The sequence below is a fragment of the Danio rerio genome, chromosome 5 (assembly GCF_049306965.1).
Source record: "Danio rerio strain Tuebingen ecotype United States chromosome 5, GRCz12tu, whole genome shotgun sequence".
Lineage (NCBI taxonomy): Eukaryota > Metazoa > Chordata > Actinopteri > Cypriniformes > Danionidae > Danio > Danio rerio.
The window spans coordinates 20,277,870-20,299,113 of NC_133180.1; the positions used below are offsets into that span (position 1 = coordinate 20,277,870).

At 35.0% G+C, this 21,244-nt stretch overlaps 1 protein-coding gene across 1 annotated transcript in view; it reads left to right on the top strand.

The window, feature by feature from the left end:
- Window positions 1-21,244, top strand: part of fam222aa (family with sequence similarity 222 member Aa) — a 245,401-nt gene that overhangs the window by 40,668 nt on the left and 183,489 nt on the right. Inside the window, exons 4-6 of the mRNA XM_073951075.1 lie at window positions 3,701-3,752; window positions 3,917-4,219; window positions 12,956-13,104. The gene's annotated coding sequence lies outside the window, so the exon portion shown is untranslated. The remainder of the gene's footprint in view (window positions 1-3,700; window positions 3,753-3,916; window positions 4,220-12,955; window positions 13,105-21,244) is intronic.

A 21,244-nucleotide genomic window follows, 5' to 3' on the forward strand; every position in this document is an offset into this window, starting at 1 on the left:
CTGGACTTTAAATTAGTATTTGCTGTCTATAGAGGGTCAAAGCTCTCAGATTTAATTTAAAAGATCTTAATTTGTATTTAGAAGATAAACGAAGGTCTTATGGGTTTGGAATGACAGGAGGGTGAGTAATTAATAACATCATTTTCATTTTTGGGTGAACCAATCCTTTAATAAATGTGTGTATTATAAGCTTGCAATCGATTGTAGTATGCCCTGGATATTTAAAATGTGATTAATGTTTATTATAATGCCTTAAAATGCCCCCTGGGTTGTTTGTTTCTTACAGCGGTGCAGTAGTATCTGAGCTATTCTGAGCTGTTGTGTGTGCAGAATATCCCTTCACATGTGCCTGCTTTCTCAGTTTCTGTCTGGACCTTGGCAGAATTTCCTTGTACCTGTAAGGCAGTTAATTCTTCACACGATATGTCTTGTTGTATGTGAACGGGCAGCCCAGGAGAGAAAAGCAGTAGAGGAAAAAGAGAAGAAGGGCCTCGTTTTTCTTCATACGCAGAAAGGCGCTCGGCCGCCCTGCTCGCCGTGATCCCCCCGCTGGTACCCCGGGCGGCCCAGCCAGCTGGTGTGTCCTGCACCGACGACCAGCCATTCATTTCCCCCGCCTGTGATTTATGGATCGCCGTGCTGGTGTAGGCGCACGTGTGTATGTACGTGTGTGTGTGTGTGTGTGTTTGGCGGCACCGAGCTCTTCTCCCGCTTGAGTTAGTGCACTGTCCGGCCTCGTCATGCTTTGCCACACAATGGGCTGGAGCAGCTAATTTACACGGGCAGACAGTCACATATTTCAGCCTCTCGCCCGCTGGATGAAGATGGGTGGCTTTCATGAGGGATTGTGTATACAAATTGATTTTCACTGGAGCCTTCAGCCTCGGACTAAGGCGTATTTTGTCTTTCTTTCTATTTTTCCCTTAATCCCCGTCCAGCCCCCTTTGCTTTCCATTTCTCATTCTTGGTTTCCTTCACACTATAGAAGTAAAAAAAAAACTGTCAAAAAATGTTGTTTTTCTAAAAAAAAAAAAAAACATAAAATAAATAAATAAAAACACTGGCAGCGGTGGTTGTAAAAATAACTAATACATTAAAGATGAGGACATATTTACAGAAGATTTATTCTACAATTAGCTAAGTTAATTGTAACAGTTAATTACAGAAAATATTACATTTTAAATGAGTTTTCAGCACTCTTTAACTTTATATATGTAACATAAACCCTTATTGCATGCAAGTGATAACAATAAACAAACAAACAAAAAAAAGCTATAAGTAAAATTCATCATATGCAAAGCATTTGCATAGAATTTTGTGCAATTGCACTCAATTATAAGCTTATTCGTTACTTATTTCAATACTGTTAAATTAAACAGAATTTTATCCATTCATTCATTTTCCTTCAGCTTAGTCTCTTATTTATCGGGGTTTATCATAGTGGAATGAACCACCAACTATTCCACCATAATTTTTACACCCTTCCAGCTGCAACCCAGTACTAGGAAACACCATACACTCTCTCATTCACACACACACTCATACCATACGGCCAATTTAGCTAATCCAATTCACCTATAACGCATGGGGAGAACATGCAAACTCCACACATAACTTCCAACTGGCCTAGGCGAAACTCAAATCAGGGACCTGCTTGCTGTGAGGCGACAGTGCTAACCCCTGAGCTACCGTTCCCCTTAACTGCATTTTACTTTTAAACTATTTTGCTAAATATAAATATACTTTTAACAGTAATTTCACCCTCTATTCTGTACCTAAATTTTTCCATTTAGAGTATCATCACCAGAGTTGTGTGTAACCGTATTCTAATTACATTTTTGAGGAACGCAGTAAGGTAATGGATTGCATTTTAAATTTGTGTAATTTGATTACAGTTATTAAAGCCAAAGTAATTACGGTACCTAAGTTACAAATTTAGCTTTTAGAAAACAATATTTGCTTTTAAAATCATGTTTTGCAATGTCAGTTAATGAGCATGCGCTTTTAAATAGCTGGAGAAGGCAAGCTGAAATGTATGCTGTCGACAGTGGTTGCTTCTTTAAAGAGCCCCTATTATGAATTAAAATGCATCATATTTTGTTTTTGCAGTCTCCAACAACAGGCTGATATGCATGCAATGACAAAAAACACTTTGTTTGTCTTATAATATGCATTTATTTTTACATTGTCATCCCAGCGACTCCCATATGATTCGTTCAGCGATTCATTTGTTCCCAAATCCCTCTTTAGCGCGATGCTAATCTGCACTGATTGGACCAATAACAGTTCGTTGTGATTGGTCGACTGCGTTCAATACGAGATGGAGAAAAGCGCCCATTACGGTTTATCAACAATATTGAAGTAGTCAGAGTGCAGAGTGTATGTGTGAGCATACCTGCCAACACTCCTGTTGCATTCATTCCCATAGTGAACCTGACCGGAGTTCGCATGAACCGTACCCCAGACCACCTCTTCCAGGTGGACTCGGGTACAGTTCATGGGTGCGCACCCGAGTTCAGAATACACATTCACACAAGCTAAACATACCGTACCATGACGTCAATCAAACCCGGGTGCAGAATAAAAGTGCTAGTGTGAAACCGTGCACACCAGGACGCTTTTTGCTTGCGTTTTCCATTTACGTTTAACGCCTCGTGACTAAATAAAGGGCACCAATGTGATCGTGCACACCAACGCGCAAAATGCCAGACGTAAAAGCGTAATTTTTTAAGAAACACCTCATGCTCGTTTTTTTTGTTTTGACCCGTCAAAACCTTCTCCACCAATCAGATTGGCACTTTGGCACGAAGCTGCTGAAGTTACAGTAAGCAGCACTTGGACGTGCTCAAGCACAAAACTGTCAATGCCAGCACACATTGAAGAGGATTTCCAAAGGCGATATGATAGTGGAGCTGCTTATTGCGCTGGTGAACAATAATAATTTCTTCATCGCTAGAGCTGGAGTTGCTACTTAAACCATCCATAACAACAAGCGTGTCAACTTTGTCTTCTTCTGTTTTACAAGTGGGTGTCAGAAGCTTAAAGTTGTGTAGCGCCATCTAATGTCAAGGAGTGATTTTGCATACTCTTCTGCTCGACAGCAGTGAAAATCGCTTGGGTTTGAATCTGGAAAAACGTCTCAAAAAACGCTGACCATAAACGCAAACAAAAAGCATCATGGTGTGTACAAGCCTTAAGTATTTTGAATATGTGAAGCCGCTGTGATCAACCCATTGTAATGTTTTTCAGTGAATATTAAATGACTAAAAGAGCTGCAGTTTATTTAGTATATTTATATGTTTTAAAAGTAACTTCAAAGTAAAGTAATTGGTAATCTGGTTACTTTCTACATGAAGTAATTAGTATTGGAATCAGATTACGATTTTACAGTAGTAGTCAGTAATTTGTAATGTATTACTTTTTTAAAGTACTTAATAAAATCCTGTAACAGTGTTAGCATTTCTGTGAAAATACATGTTTGTGTATAAGTAAACTCCACAATATATTAAAGTATAGCATTTGACAGGTTTAAATGAATAATTTTATATTTAATTTTATTCTTTAAATCTAATTGGATATCACATATTCACTGGATGTGGTACACAGTCTTGTACTTTTGTCTTTTTTGGCACATTTAGTTGTGGTTTGTTCAGTTCATATCATGTAACACTCTAATGAAGCCTTTTTTTAATCCCTGTAGAAAAAGTGAATTGAAAACTACAGGGAATCAATGCTGCTGAAAGTGTGAGCAGGTAACTGATGCTGTCTTCCCACAAACAAGTTTTTGCCCTATATTTTTTACTGTTCAAATCATTTATTACAGTGCATCTCTGTGTGTTTCTTCACCTCCCTCTTTTTCCTCTCTCTCGTTATGTGTGTGTCTGTGTGAATGTAATGCGATGTGACTGGGGTGAAGGTGGGTTTCCTGGATGTGTGCTGGACTCATGGCCTCTTGCTGGGGGCAGAAGGGAGGAAGGTCAGAGCAGGGCAGGGCAGGACTGGCAGCCTGCAGTCTGGGAGTATTAATGCTTCTCGCTGACCCCTGTGCTCAGAGAGAAGCGGACAGAAGAGCATGTTTGATTCATGAGAGGCCTGCAGAGGTGCTTTGGGGCATTTGGCTGCACTGTCCTTTTAGCGCCGAGTTGAAGAGGACCACCCTGGAGCCCTGCGGTGGATCTGTCCAGTGTGGGGAAGTGGGCGAGTGTGTCTCTGCCCTGAGGTAAGAAACGTTCTCACTTTACAGTAGTGAATGAAGACAGAAAGTTTAACCCGGCATAATGCTTCCCTACAGAAATCGTAGAGCTACACTGTAATGTTTGTGGATTGGTGTCACAGTGGTTTTGTGTTTTTTGAAGAGTGGGTGGTAGGCCTGTTCTGCTGTGGAGGCTGTGAATTTTAGGAAGCTAAATAAGACTGTGACAAATTTGCTTTCTCTACATAGCTTGTATTCTGGGTGCGAATTACAGGGGGGGTTTGGGTTGGGGGGGTATGACGCCTCAAATTAATGCTTAAGGACATCAAAACAAGATGTGTGGGGGTCTGCCCTTTAATAGTTAAGAAATAGTTTTGCTCTGATCTGTTTTGTATATAATATTATAATTAAAATAATAGATATACATTTGACCACTGCTATTATCGTTCATACCATTGTGAATGCATGTTTGCGCTAAAAATATCAATACATCAGTTTGAAACTGGCACCAACAGACATTGAAAGTGTTCACAAAACATGTATCTTTTAAAAAAGGCATTTGTAGGTGTCTGTAAAACTTCAAGTTAAACTAAAGTTTTTATTTTGTTACTGGTAAGTGAAATAATGTGGTTTTGATTAATTTAATGAATTACTCTTAAAATATTGCAATAAGTGAGCAAGTATTTGTGCAAACCAAATAAAAATCTATATTTCGTTTAAAACCCCTTTTCAGGTCAGTTATATTTGCACATCCGTTTATTGTATACAGTGTACAGTATATTCCATGTTTAAGATTAATTAATAGAACAGACAAATGGACAAACTGAACAAAAAGTATTACTACACAAACACACACACACACACACACACACACACACACACACACACACACACACACACACACACACACACACACTACTGTATACAGACCCTAATAATGTAATTTATCCATGTTACTTTTTGAGCCACAATATTGACACAGCTTCTTTTTTTGATGTACCTTTTTGCAAAATACATCCAGATTTTACAATCATTCAGATTTTTGACCCTTGTGTGCCAACCAGCAAAAAAATAGAGGTGATAAATAACCTATATTCTGAAATGCAAATTTTAAAATCAATTTCTTTATTTATTTATTTATTTATTTATTTATTTATTTATTTATTTATTTATTTATGTGTTTGTTTATTATTTATTTATTTGTTTGTTTATTTATTTATTTATTTATTTTTAGATTTGCGGTTTTTCATTTTAACATAAATTATGTTCTGAAATGCTAATTTTAAAATGCATTTATTTATTTATTTGTTTATTTTTGAATTTGTGGTTTTTTAGTTGAAGAAAACCCAATTTTTCATTTTAACATTATGCATTTCAAGTGTACAATCTCATGAACCCAAAGATGTGTTTTGTCTCTTGTCTTCAAAGAATACTAAACAAACTATGCTATAAGAACTTTGCCCTTATTTTTTTAAAAGAATGTAACGTGAACTTGAAATTGTTGTGGTAAAGTCAGGTTACCTGCTGTGGTTGAACACAACAGCAGTTTATCCCTGAGGTGCAGCCAGCCAATTTTAGTGGCTGCATTTTATTTATTTATTTATTTATTTATTTATTTATTTATTTATTTATTTATTTATTGAGTTATTGTGAATTTACGTAATTGGATTTAAACTAATTATATCAACAGCAAAATCATATTGGGATGGCCAGAGATTACACAGGGGTGGCCATGACCAGCCCTGGCCACCCCTTTGGGGCGGCTCTGTATACATTGGCTCGCACATGGATGTTAAACAGTAAAATTAAAAATATGTGCGTCTTTCATGGTCATCTATTAATAGGTGCAGGAATGCAAACTTATCACTGTTTATTTAATATCACAAATGTCACTGAGAACCACTCAATATCCCTAAAAACACTGAAAACATAATAAAAGTTTTGATTAATAAAGATGTAATTGAATTATATATATAAATTTGGTTCACTGAGGCATATTACCGAACATAACTGATAAACTTGACCCCAAAATCGTCAATGTATAATTTGCACCCTGCTTGTATTGCAGTTTGGGCTGAGTGTTTTGCAGTACTTATTTTATTTTTTTTTTTGAGCAGAAACATAGTAATATTACATTTCAAAATTCAAATTCACATTTTATTTGTCACATACACAGTCATACACAGTTTGATATAAAGTAAAATGCTTACACAACCACTCCTTGCCTTAATGATAACAACAATAATAACAATAAAGATCTTAATTATGGAGAAATAGAAGTTTTGTAATAGAAAATAAAATCAAATATAAAATATTTAGATACTTTAGATATAGAGTATGTGGCTCTAGAAAAAAAAAAGGTTTTGAAAAGAAAACTTTTTTTTTAGACTAAAATGTTATTTTTTGTACTGATAATGTGTCTTTAGAATATAAAAAATTAATACTGGAGTATTTTTGTAGAAAATCACAACAGATTATTATTTTTTTAAATCCATATTGGCCCTGGTCTGTGTGTCTGTGTGTCTGTGTGTGTGCACGTGTGCGTGCGTTTCCACTAAATCAAAAAGTTACAAATTGCCATGAGATTGCGTTGCACTCTCAGCTCACATAATTCAAAAGAAAAGGTCCACATTGTCCCCCAATAATGTCAACAGAATGGACTGTCTTAGCAACTGGATAAATGTAAAAGAAGACTAAACAAAATTGTTTCTACTTTATAAATAATATTCTCAACTTACAGCAATACAATTTTACAATGAGTACAATTGTTTGTTGTCAATACTTTATTGGTATTATTATAATTTTCCAATTTCCATATTTGCAATGCCTGTATTTTGGAATTTTTTTTGCAGTCCACTTATAATCCAATTTGGAAATCATTTTTTTCTTCATTGGCATTGATTGTTTTAAAATTCAAATGGCATTAACATGCTTGTGTTTTAATTTCTGTAATAAATATGTCCGTCAAGCCAGGATCTTGATGGTTTATTGTGGGTTTGTTGTTTCCATGAAGAAATCTGTGTTACAAGTTAAACAAAAATTCTAATAAACAATTATATTTTGAATATAAATAGTTTTTGTCTTGCTTTTACATTAATTTTACATTTGAATAGCCAAAATTGCAAGTTTTTTTAAAATGTGATTAATCGTGATTCATTTTCAAAAAAAGTGTAATTAATTGGTTAATTTTTTTCATCGATTGACAGCACTAATTGCAATATATACGTTTGTAATGAAGCAGCAACAGACACACGTTTAAGTTTTTAATAAGGGAACTGACACATAAACTGCTAAAAATAGTGTTTAATGCACATTTATGCAGCATGTCATATCACTTAGCGCTTGCTGTGGTTTTTTTTAGAATTAAAGGATATCAAAAACTTTTGAAGAGGTTGATGTTAATTCCTTCATACATGTTAAACCCACAAAATACAACTGCAAATACATCTCTGACTGTGCCTTTTGTCAAGTATAATTTAGCCTATATTTTTTTAATTACATGTAACTCAGAGCCTGTAATGAAGCAGATTTAATTGCCGATAGCTCACTCACTCCCAATGTAAACCTCATTTCCACTTCAGTTGGCAAGAGTGTCATTTACTTGTTTGTAAGTTTGTTTAAATATTTTTTTTAATAATTATGATTATTTAGCACATATATATTTCAGAGTACATCATGCTTTGTGAGCATCAAAGACATGAGCAAGAGCAGAGCTCATTAATCTTCATGAACCTTCCAAATAAGGTAAAAAGTTAACTTTTTTAGTCCAATTTCAAACACGAATGGGCTTGTTAAACAATTGCTGTATTTATTTATTTTTTTTTGCAATTACCTACATTCAGTGGTACCTTTAAATGTTTTATATTGTACTTCAGAATATATATATAACCCATAAAATGTTTTAACAACTTTTTCTCCTATTTAAAGCCATTTTAGTTGCAATATTTAAAATAATTTTTGCTACTGCTTATTTTTACATCCTTATCTAAGGATTTTAAACATATTGTGGGTTTTTGATGTTAAATTTGAAACTCTATTGAGATTCTGTACGCTCAAAGGGCCACGATTCATGGGTCACCCAAAGTTTTGTTCAGGGCTGAATCACTCTGTTTCTTCCTCTTCAGCACCCAGAGAGGGATTAGAGTCCTAATCCTGACAAATGCAAGATTTAAATTCAACCTCAGCGAACAGAGGGCCTGCAACAGCCCAGCTGCTCGAGGAAAGATGAGTTTGCATATGCACATAGGTAATTTATGTGAAAAATATGCCTGCAATATTTCTTCTTTATCTAAAATGGCTTAGACATTCCATAACAACTAGCACGAAAGAAGCAAATGTTTCTACTTAAATCATCTATAAAAATGGCTGTAATGAGGAGTAATACAAATAGAAGCCCTCCACATACATTAGTGGGACAAGGAGAAGTTCATTGATAGCAACAGCTCACCCAGTAATGAAGATTTAGCCATTTGTTCATCCTCATATCATCCCAAAACACACTGCAACGTCAGTCCAGTTTAGTCCTGTTATTTTTAGTGCTCATCTTACCTTTGTTTGTAAACCACATCTGGCGTTTGAATACAAATCACAAATCCTTCTTACCCTTCATTTCCTGCTTCTCTTATCCCTTTTTCATTGTTTTCATGCCAAAGGATTTTTTGTTGTATTTGTTGTTGTTGGAACGATCCCTTAGTGTGTCTTCATCTTGTTCTTTGGCTTTTATTTTTGATATTTTCATGGAATATCAAAAAGGAACAGTATGTCATTTTCACTACTAGACGGCACATATTCATTCCAAACAAAGGTGTAGTTTGATGACTCTGTAACTGAGTGTGGAATCATGGGAGTTGTGGTCTTCGTTACATCATACGGGACTCCTGCAGAAATCATGTTCATGGATGAGCTAAAGTATTCAAACTTACTGTTACGGTAGTATTAAGCAGTAAGACTGAAAGTTGTCAAAGCGAATCGAGAGCACTGAAGCAGCTACTGTTGATATGACGAGCACAACACGGCACAAAATCAGATTTTATTATGCCACAGTCCACCACTTCTTCCCCCATCTCCAACACAACCTCCTTCTTACCCTTCTTTGATTGATTGAACTTCCTGATGCTATATATGCAGCAATGTGTTTGCTATTTTTGTCTTATTAGTTCAGTAAAGTCACTGTCCATTGAGAAAATCTCCTTTTCTTGTGTTTGAAATAATGAGAACATTTCCATCACCATCTTAGTTTCTGTCTACACTAATTTTAAATAAGCTAACGTTTTTAAATAAGTAACTCAAATATTATTACTTAATTTTTTTAAAGTAATGCGTTACTTTACTCATTGTTTAGAAGTAATATTACGTAACTCGTGTTACTTGTAATGTGTTACCCCCAACACTGGTTAGTGCACAGCCATAGCCATAAATGCAATGTTAACAAGATTTGGCATAATTTATTTCGTTGTTTTGGTTTTCAGCCTTGGTTTCTTCTTTTTTAGTATTCATTTTTGGCCAGAAATTTTCATTTCGGTGCATAACCCCAAGATATATATCATTTTATAGTGTTTTTTGGATTTTTTAATTAAAAAAATCTTGCCTTTTAAAGTAAAAATGATCTTCTTTGCACTGTTGGTTATGATGACTCTCTCATTTCACATAGACCAGGGTAAAATCAAGCTGGTTTAAAGTTTGCATATGTATGCGAGTGAATTGCTCTTGCTCTTGAGGAACGCTTTGAATACCAGTGCGTTTGATTTATTAAGTTCTTCAGCGGATCTGTCTGCGGGTACGTTATCAACTAATAGGATCTCTCCCCCCCTCTTTCCTCCCGCTTGCTCTGTCAGATGGTCGACTAATACTGATATTAATGAATTCATTGCTTTAGTCAGAAAATCAATACGCACTTCTAAAGCGTCTGCAGATCTGAGCGTGCCCAGATGCTGACCCAGTTCCCATGTAAAGCAACCGTCATAATACATCCTGCGGTTTGCTTACCAGTGTCTCGCCATAAATATATATTATATCAGGGGTGAGTGGTGTGACTGAAATCATATGTCACTGTGATACATTTTTTAGATCATGGTGATTATAATTTAGTTATTTCTGAAATGTGTTTGATAGCTACATAACTTTACATATCATAACAACAGATGCATATTTATTCGCAGTGTAGAAATATTAGGTAAACACAAAATACAGTTTATGTGCCTCATTAGTTACCATATTAGTTAATCTCTACCATTAAAGATTGTTTAAATTAAGTTGATACATTTTGTGTCTGATGTGTTGCCCTTTGGTTTATTTATTATTATTCTTACAATTAAAATATGAAAGCAGTACAAATGTAATCGTCATATTTTAAATATGAATTTTAATATTATATTAGCTAATAAATATATTATATTATATTATATTATATTATATTATATTATATTATATTATATTATATTATATTATATTATATTATATTATATTATATTATATTATAGACACTGTTTAATTTAATATTAGCTAATATATATTATATTATACTAATTCTATTAATTCTATTCTATTATATTATATTATATTATATTATATTATATGACATTATATTGTAGTAATTATACTAATTATATTATATTATATTATATATTATATTATTTTATATTATATTATATTGTATTATATTAAATTATACTATACTATATTATATTATATTATAAACACTGTTTAATTTAATATTAGCTAATAAATATTATATTATATTATATTATATTATATTATATTATATTATATTATATTATATTATATTGTACTAATTATACTAATTATATTATATTATATTATATTATATTATATTATATTATATTATATTATATTATATTATATTATATTATATTACATTATGTTATATTATTATATTATACTAATTATAATAATTATGTTATATTATATTATACTAATTATACTAATTATATTATATTATATTATATTATATTATATTATATTATATTATATTATATTATATTATATTATATTATATTATATTAATTAGATTATGTGCTGTGTAATATATATTTTATTATCATATGTTTAATGGAAAAAAAATTCTAATAATTCCCGACATTTCCTAGTAATTTTCTTCCAGGTTTTTGCCTGCAGTGTAGAATGTTTACATATATATGACAAAATAAATATTTATCATCATTATCTGCCAGGATTTGATAATTCATTTCTAACAAATATGTATCGTCATGGTTAAAACAGTTTAGACTACATTTCTACCATTGCGCATAACCTAAATTCAGCTCTATTAAACACCATCATGACAATAACAACATCTGCTGCCAATGCTTCTTAGAAATAAATTGGTGGCGAAAATCTGGGACATCCATAATGTTTTTGCAGTGTCGAAAACAGTGATGATGAACTTGGGAATATCCTCAAAGAGCAGCAGTCTGTGAGAGAGTGTGAGTGTGAGAGAGAGAGGGGTTTCTCTGGTAAACGGGCTGTAAGATGTCAGAGAAGACAGATCGCCCGCTGATGCAGCTCTGGTCAGGAAAGCAGACCTCTGTGCATGACTGCTGTGCGAGTGTGCTAAAGGTCAAGCAGCAGGGACGGACCAAGGCTGACCAGAGGTCAAACGGTCTGGGTCATTTACATACGGATCAGAGACATGAGAACAAAAACAGAGGAGAAAAAGAGCAAAGGGAGCAGAAAGAGTTGTTTATGGGGCAATTTCTGCTGTAAACATTGAACTGTGGTGTTTTTACTGTATCTTGTTTTGAAGATGAAATGTACAATTTATTTAGTGTCAGTTAAGCTAGATGAAGACAGCGCAGTGTGCAAGATTCTCAAGGGACCCATTTATTATCCATCTTTCCATTTTGAGATTTTTGAGTTATACAACATCGCCATTTTAAATGTAGCATTATTGCAATGGGCTATATGAACAGCTGTTTTTCAGCCAACAGTAAACTTTCAGTGAAAGGTTACTGTGACTTTTTAAAAATTTAGAAGGCTCCTTTTACAGCATCGACCACATACTGTTATTAAAATACAATCAGTTAAATGGACTTAAGGAATTATTTATTTGTGCAAGTGTAGAAGGAGATCCGTGTAACCACTAGTGATGTTAGCATTAGCAGGCTAAAACAGAAACTCCATTTAAAACACTGAGGTAAAATAAATGTCCATATTTTAAAGAGATGGCAGGGAAAAATGGAATTTAATGAAGGGCTTCTTGTCCAGTCTGAGACCCACTTTATATCAAATATCGAGTGAATACAGTGAATATCACTTATTTTTAAAGAAATCAGATCTTAAATGTGAAGATTTTGCAATTGAAAGACAGTTCAACTGAAGCCGTTGGGCTGGCTGGCTGAAAATTAAAAGTCTGTGTGCGTATACCCCTTTTGCTATTTAGATTTGTATTTCGTTTGATTTGTTTGTTACATTATTGCCCACCTATTTCTTAGCTATACCTCATCAAGTTCACTCTTTTTTCAGAGTAAGGTGGATAGAGAAGATGTCGTACGGCTTCCATTTTGCAAACACGAAGGAAATTTATTGTTAAAGACAGCAGATATTATATGAACGCTATCTTTGTTTTTATTTAATTTGCAGTTGAGTATAGGTAAGAATCGCCAACTTATCCATCAAGTTTTTACGCAGCGGATGCCCTTCCAGCCGCAACACATGTCTGGAAAACATCCACACACACATTCACACACACACTACGGACAATTTAGCCTACCCAATTCACCTGTACCGCATGTCTTTGGACTGTAGGGGAAACCGGAGCACCTGGAGGAAACCCACGCGAAGGCAGGGAGAACATGCAAACTCCACACAGAAACGCCAACTGAGCCGAGGTTCGAACCAGCGACCTTCTTGCTGTGAGGCGACAGCACTACCTACTGCGCCACTGCCTCGCCCAGGTAAGGGGTTATTCATGAATTTTGTTACATTTCTTTGTTTAGCTTCACTATCGTCACCTTACTTTCTTTCTTTTGTTTGGCTTCACTATCTTCTCCTTACTCCGGAGTTGAACAATTTTTTTGTTTGATACTTTCTGTTTGAACTTGTTCCTTTATTACGTTATTTTTATTTTGCTAATATTTTTTGTATATATATATATATATATATATATTTGGACATTTCAATGGTTTTCCCTTTTATACATTAAATCACTTTTGTTGGCATTTCCGTTGTCCATGTTTTTAGCTTACTCCTTCACATGATAAAATTGCCACACCTTTAAATGTTATTCCTTTTACCCCAGACTAACATCAAAGAGGTTGTAGCAATGGCAATAAATAGGGGAATGAATGATTTATAGACGTTACTTCTGCATAAAGGAAATCTATACTGCTTTCCTTATGGCAGTAATTTATGCATTGGAAATAAATTAAGACTTGGATCACTTGCTATTTTTAAAGACCAACAACTCATAAATAAAGGAATAAAAAATAAATAGAGTTATGTGTGCTTTTCAGGGTTTAGGGTTTTTAAAATGTTTTTGCAAGGTTGTGCTTTTTATTTATTCATTTATTTATTTAAATTTATCTTTAACATTTTCAGTATAATGGACAGAAGGTGTCCAAAAACCCACTTTTAATTGTTTATTCTATCATACTTTATCTATTTATGTTTTTTTCTCAACCCAAATTTTGGTCAAATATGGACAAACCCAACTATTCAGTTAAAGTTTGTTAATATCATACACACATTTGGGTTAAAATTACTACATAATTATGTAATAATTTAAGTAACTATAATAATTAATCCTAGTCAACATTTTAATTATAAGGTAATTTTCTCAAAAGTATTTTTTGCAGATGGATATGTTCGTATACAATTTGCATGTATGCTATGAGATGCAGGGAGTGAAAGTATTGTACCGAGATACGCACAATGTTTGATTACTTTTACAATATTAAAATGTCAGCATGAACACTTTGTATATGCGGGACTTTTGCAAACTTACGTATGTAGTGGATAGCAAATTACTGTGGATATCAATCATGAAAATGTATTAGAAAATGCTTACCAAATGTTTATTCAAATGCCTTAAATGTTTAGTTTACAATAGGTATAGATTTGTTTTACCAGTTGTTTTGTATTATAGAACTTAATTCATTTTTATGAGTTTCTTTAAACATTTGCTTTTAAATTATGATTTATGTTTTAATATGGAAATTATTCATAAAATCACTTTGCCTTTCCAGTCATATTTATTTTCATAGATATTGTAATAAAGAGGGAGTTGTCTAATGAGAACAATTGTGTACCTTTATTTCAATTTACCATTTACGATAAAAGGTACAGAACAGTATAAGAGGTCTTTTCTGTACCATAAAAGGGACAACTTTTACAAAGGTACAAAACTGTACCTTAAGGAACATAATTTGTACCACCATGTTTTTGAGAGTGTATAGCCTACTTGTTCTCGGTTACGGCACTATGTAGACGTAGACCTAATAGTTTTTATATTGAAAAAATTCAATCCCTATTACAGAAAAAAATTATCTAAAAACACTGAGCCGAGAATCAAAACGATCAAAGTTCTCCTAAGGATTTCATTTCTGATTCTCGGGAGGTGAAAATCGGGCATAAATTAGGCTAAAACTCTTGTAGTGTGATCCAAGCTTTAGCTGACAATTAAAGCGTTAAAGCTGGTCGAGAGCTGCAGGTGCATTTACTGCTGCAAATTTGGCAGCAAGCATGGCAGCAGAGGGAATACATTGAAGTGTTAACATCTGTACAACATTTTAGGTTAAAAAAAGGTAAAAAAAACAGATATATTCTGTTTTCATTTAAAAAAATCCCCTCTGTAAAAACCTTTGACTCCATATGACAAAAAATGGTAATACAGATCAATAATATGCAATTAATGCAGATTTAAATAATGCATCATTTGCATTTTTAGACATTAGATATTAGAAAACTTAAGCAAACAAAAAAATGTAAACTTAATCAACTGTGGAAGTATAGTGATATCTGCGACCTATTACTATTATTATTATTATTATTATTATTATTATATTTTTTATTTATTTTATTTTTTACGATTTCAATTCACCTGGAATGCAAGTTAAATCTTCAGCTTGACATCTCCGCTCAGGACATCGAAACAGATGCGTATGCTCTGAAATTGTGCCGCAATCTGGGAGCATCTTCCTCAAGGGAGATCCTAATTGGTTTCTCCACCCCCTCTGTCCCAAACAAACCCTCTAACTCTATATCGTCTGTCTGTGAGATTAGAGAGCCGCAGAAATCATAACCGATGACAGTATCAGAGTGTGATTAAAGAGTAGTGTGGACGGATTAGAGCTGTGTTCCCTCAATCTCAGCAGTATTTGTGGGATTATTGTCCTCAAACTGATGGGCTGCTGTAAGGAAACACTGGATTATTAAAGAACAGAGCCATTTAGCCGCCTGGCATGGATATTTTTGGGGCCTTCTTTGAGAATGAGTCATTCAATTATTTTTTTTATTTAATGCATGTCATTAATAAGAGGCAAGTGGTGCAAGTGAATTAAAGTGCTCTTTGTTTTTGATAATTAATTTTGTGGAATTTCTATGTAAATGGAGGTGTTTATTATTTTAAAGATAAATGGTTTAATTGGAGATTAATTTTTTAATTTAAAAAATAACATTCAAAAGGAATACTTCACCTGACATTGACAATTCTGACATTTTGACTCCTGAACTCCTTTTATTCCAGAATGGTATGTCTTTCTTTCTTTTATTGGACAGGTCTACCTAATACAGTGGTTGTTGAGTGTTTCTAGAATTGCCCCTCAAAATCCTAGAATTGAAGCCGAGTGATCCGTCTTTCCATCTATTTTCCGAATACAACTTCTGTCTTTCTTTGCTTACTTCCTCTTCCTCTGCCAAGTGTTATTGTTAATAGAAAAAATGTAATATAGACGCAGTTTTGCTTTTTATTATTTTTGACTGCTCTGCAAAGCCGTAGGTTGAGGGGCAGATACTTTCAACCAGTAAATAAAAATGTTACTGGAAAAAAAAGTGGCCTACTCTAGCAGAAACTTTTGTTACATGTAAAAAATGGAGATTTTAAATAAAAAGATAAATACATAAGTAAACAAACAAGTACACTATCCATGATATTGTGGATTAGTAGATTATTACAGAATTAAATTGCTTGCTTCACTTACATTTTTATGTGATACTGGACTCACTTCTAAAAATTCATTTCTGAAAACTGAGTTTGATAAACAGTTTTAGAGCTAAATAAAAAAGCTTTTTGAGTGAGATACAGCTATTCGAAAATCTGGAATCTTAAAAAAAAATTATTATATTAAAAAACTGCCTTTAAAATTGGTAATTAGCAATATTACAGATCAAATATGACATTTTGATATATTTATGCAAGGAAATTAAAAGATATCTTATTGAAAGATGATCTTTACTTAATATTCTTCTGATTTTTGGCACTAAAGAAAAAACGATAATTTTGACACATACAATGTATTTTTGCTATTCCCACAAATTAAAAAAACATGTGTTTAACTAGATGTGTGTGACTGTCTTGCATCTTTTGAAGCAACAGCTTTTTTTAGACGCCGTGTCAAGTTGAAAGAACTTCAACTTTCACACGCAGCCATAGACTGTAAAAGATATGGACGTAGTATCCGTGACATCACCCATAGGTTCATGAAAAACCCAAAAGAAGTTACCAGTATACGTGGGCTCGCCATTTTGTTCGCGCGTCTTCGCACTAACTGTCAAAAGAAAAATATAAATGTTAAATGATCTTAAATAAAACCAGTACAATTATAGAGATGGTATAAGTGTATAATTCACATGGGAATTGGAGACCTCTTGAATGGTTTGTGAGCACAATTAAGTGCACACAGCATGCCATATCATTTGATAATTGTAAGAAATAATTCCAAAAGACAACTGACTGTGTAAAGCCACATAAAACAACACAAAAATACGATGAATATGTTGATATCAGCAGCTAATCGGCCGGAGTCAGCTGAGGTGATGTGAAGGCAACCAGCGAGACCTAGCTGTCAATCAAATGGCCGCACTCGTAATTATGCAAACTTAATATAACATAATATAAAGGAAACGGATGAGTTATAAAAAAATGTACCCCCTCACAGTTGTCATGAAGGGTAATATTAGCTATATGAACCAAAATTGTTCTTTGTACCAGGCTGTAAACACCCTTTTTTCTGCTGTAAGGTTGGCCATTTTAACAGCAGGCTCAATAGAAATTTGCTCTATATAGAGCCAGGACTAGTGGAATTTCAATGAATTGCAGTTTCAGTTACTTCCGTATTGGCTTCCCGAGGGAGAGCAGGAGGTCGCCGCTTGCATGCAGCACAGCTCTTCACTGTCAGTTCCAGAGCAGTGGACTAATCAGAAGAGCTTTGAGGGGGGGCAACCATTGAAAGTTTCTGTTTAAAGATGCTCAATGGCTTTGTTCAAATGCTGTGCTTTCTTTTCAAACCATTCCAAACCATTTCATCCCGCGTTTTTAGAAGCAAACACGCATTCGATGTGAATAAGACAAAGGCTGTGTCCGAAATCACATACTTCCTTACTATGTAGTGTGCTAAAAACAGTATGTGAGCCAAGTTGTATGCCCGATATTGACAGATTTCGAAAAACAGTATGTGAGAAGTGGATGACCTACTACTTCTGAAGTGCACATCCAATGGACCCTCCTCTATCCCATGATACCACGCTTGAGAATTCATGAATGGGAGTGAAGCGATGCAACTGAAATAGGCATGTCACATTATCATGACAAAATGAAGGAAGTAGCATGTTCTATTCATGCTCACATTCATACTGTATAGAACATTCTATAGAACAGGGGTCACCAACCCTTTTCCTGGAGAGCTACCTTCCTGCAGAATTCAGTCCCAACCCTGATCAAACACACCTGAATCAATTATTAGTACCTAAAACAGCACTTGATAATTACAAACAGGTGTGTTTGGTCAGGGTTGCAACTGAAATGTGCAGGAAGGTAGCTCTCCAGGAACAGGGTTGGTGACCCCTGCTATAGAACATACTATCGAGTAGTACATTCAAATTCAAATGCAGTACCTGTTGAGTAGTAGGCAATTTCAGAAACAGCCAAAAACTATGGAATGCACTAAAAAAACTTAAAGGGACCTTGCTTAATACTGGTTTCAATGTGTTGCATTTGTGAAAGATATTGAACACTTGCTTTACCCCAAATCAAGTTTGGCTGTGCAATCCTTTACAACATTTCCAAGCAGATCAAATACGCAGCCTTTTACTGCCTCTTTGTCTCCATTTCAGCATTCATCTCTCTTCCTGACTTGACTTGTTCTGTTGTAAATGCTTCTGCATGCCTTTTTAGCATTCAGCTGTGTGGCCATGTGTATCCTGGTATGCCTTTGACACCAGTGGAGGGCGTTTCACAGCACTAGAGTCTTTTCACAGGCTGCTGTGACCTCCTGACTCCTGCTGTGTGTCTGTCCCAGTCCTGTCCCTCCACCCTGAGTCTGAGGGTCAGCGCCACCCCAGTGTCCTGCTCTCACTACAAAGAAAATGATGGAGACACCATCTCAGTGATCAACCAGATGTTTCTCTAGTCTGTTGAGAGAGACTTTCAGGGTAGGGTTTGAGACAGACTTTGTTTTTTCTAAATATCTGTCAGTAATTATTTGACACAATTTACATTGTTCATTTGTGTACTGTTGTAAGATTCAGAAGAGATTTTAAAGGGGTGGTCCACTACGATATCATATTTTAAACCTTAGCTGATGTGTAATGTAGTTGTGAACACAAACAACATTTCTGAATGTAAGACGGTTAAAGTTCAATGTAAATGGAGACATTGGCTTTTAGAGAGTTAGCTTGGCAAAGCCTACAGCGAACAAATTTGGAGACTACAAAAAAAAATAATACATCCGGGCTAGTGAGATCATAAGGGCTTCTGGTTATGTGCATTCATCGTGTGCACACACCCTGCACTGCGAAGGTGCGTAGCCAGATGAGCTGTAATCGTAGCGCAGAGAAAGCTAATTTGCCGTCCATACGCTGTTATTTGCATAGAGCTTCTTTTGTTTCTGTATTTAGCCTTCCAAAGGACACGACACAAAAAAAGAAGTGCTTACGGTTTAATTTGAATTATGTTCCAAAGAATTATAAAAAATATATATAGCTCTAGCATTCGACAAAGGAGAACTTGCAAAATCTCATTCAGTTCAGTGCTGGATTCGGTTAAAACTCCTCCACCAGACGAAGCGGTGGGTTTTGAGCCACAACCTGTACGTGTTTTTATTTGTTAAAATTGTTCAACTACAGGCACAGTTTAGCGTTAACAGTATGTTGTAGCAAGGACATAAAAAAAGAATGTAAACAATGGGAAATGCTGTTGGGCACTGTCAACAATTTAGCATCAAATCAGTCAAGCTGCTGTAAACACACAATCTTAAGCAGCATGTGCAGTGTCTCTCCATGCATGTCCCTCTATGTGTGTCTCTCTGTGCAGCTGCTTTCCGTGCATCAATAACAAATTATATAAGAACATTATATATTAATTACATATGCTTATTCCGAATATGGCTGCACAGTGGCGCAGTAGATAGCACATTCGCCTCACAGCAAGAAGGTCGCTGGTTTGAGCCTCGGCTGGGTCAGTTGGCATTTCTGTGTGGACTCCGCATGTTCTCCCCGTGTATGTGTGTGTGGGTTTCCTCCGGGTGCTATTGTTTCCCCCATGAGTCTAAAGACATGCGCTTTAGGTGAATTGGGTAGGCTAAATTGTCCGTAGTGTATGTGTGTGCGGTTCCCAGTGATGAGCTGCAGCTGGAAATGTATCTGTTGCGTAAAACATATGCGGGATAAGTTGGCAGTTCCTTCCACTGTGGCAACCCCAGATTAATAAAGGGACTGAGCCGAAAAGAAAATTAATGCATATTCCGAATATATATGAAAGACACTTGTCAGATTATTTTAGAGAGCAGGCGTTAGCTGTTTGCTCTTCATTTCTGTCTGATTCAGGCAGCGAACGCTTATAATAGCTGCTCTGAGCCTCTGACTGGACTGTTTACACAGCGCAAAAGCGCGCGCTTGTAGAGGAGTGACGTGGAGCCGATCCGTGAACCACAGCACATTATGTTAGGACCAATCAAAGCCTCTTAAGGGCAAGTCTTTCAGAGGAACTAGGAAATATGACAGTCGTTTTCATGTTAGCAGAGTAGCTGTGCAGAATCAAAGTAAGATATATGAAAATATAATGTGATTTTCAACAAGTGAAGCATAAGCACACATTGCTTTGCATCTTATAAACACAGTCAAGCCTTAAAAATACACTGTGGGCCACCCCTTTAAAAGGTTGTGTGTGACTACACTTAAAAAATGTAAATAAAATTTCAAGTTGTTTCAATTAATTATCATTAATTATCTAGTTGAACTTATTTTTTGCGCTGAGATTTTCTGCCTGTATGGATTCTGAGCTTAGATTTTAAAAATGTAGCTCCTGGGACGTATTTGGCGCTCTCCAGAAATGTATATAGAGGTAAGTTTTCAGAATGAGCCTGGGTTGAAGTTTTGATAATGTTTTTGGTTTCTTTTCTGCACATCTAAAATATCTTAAATTGTGTTCCGATGATAAAAGACTCAGGGGAGTCCGGGGATGGGAACAGCGGTTCAGTAATTCATAACAGAATTATCATTTTTTGGCTAAACTACTGTAACCCTTTGATTTATTATAAAAGTAATACCTCAACAAACTATGATTTGAAGTATCATGCATGATGGCTGCATACCAATGTTGACCTCACACCCTTAAATGAATATTTAGGATCAGGTGTTGCATTGGTTTAAATCTCTGAGCAAGTAATGACAGTGATGAGTGAATTAGCCAGCGCTGTGGGTTGTTGAATTGTGAGTTGTTGAAGTAAACTGTGAGCGTGTGTGGTTTGAGACAGTGATGAAATGTGTTGTCGGTGACTGGTCAGATGGACAGTGTTGTGGAGGTCAGGACACAGAACATTTGCTGTGTATATGACTGAGCCCCGTTTCCCCAGTGTGAGCGAACTGCAGGTCAAGCAGATG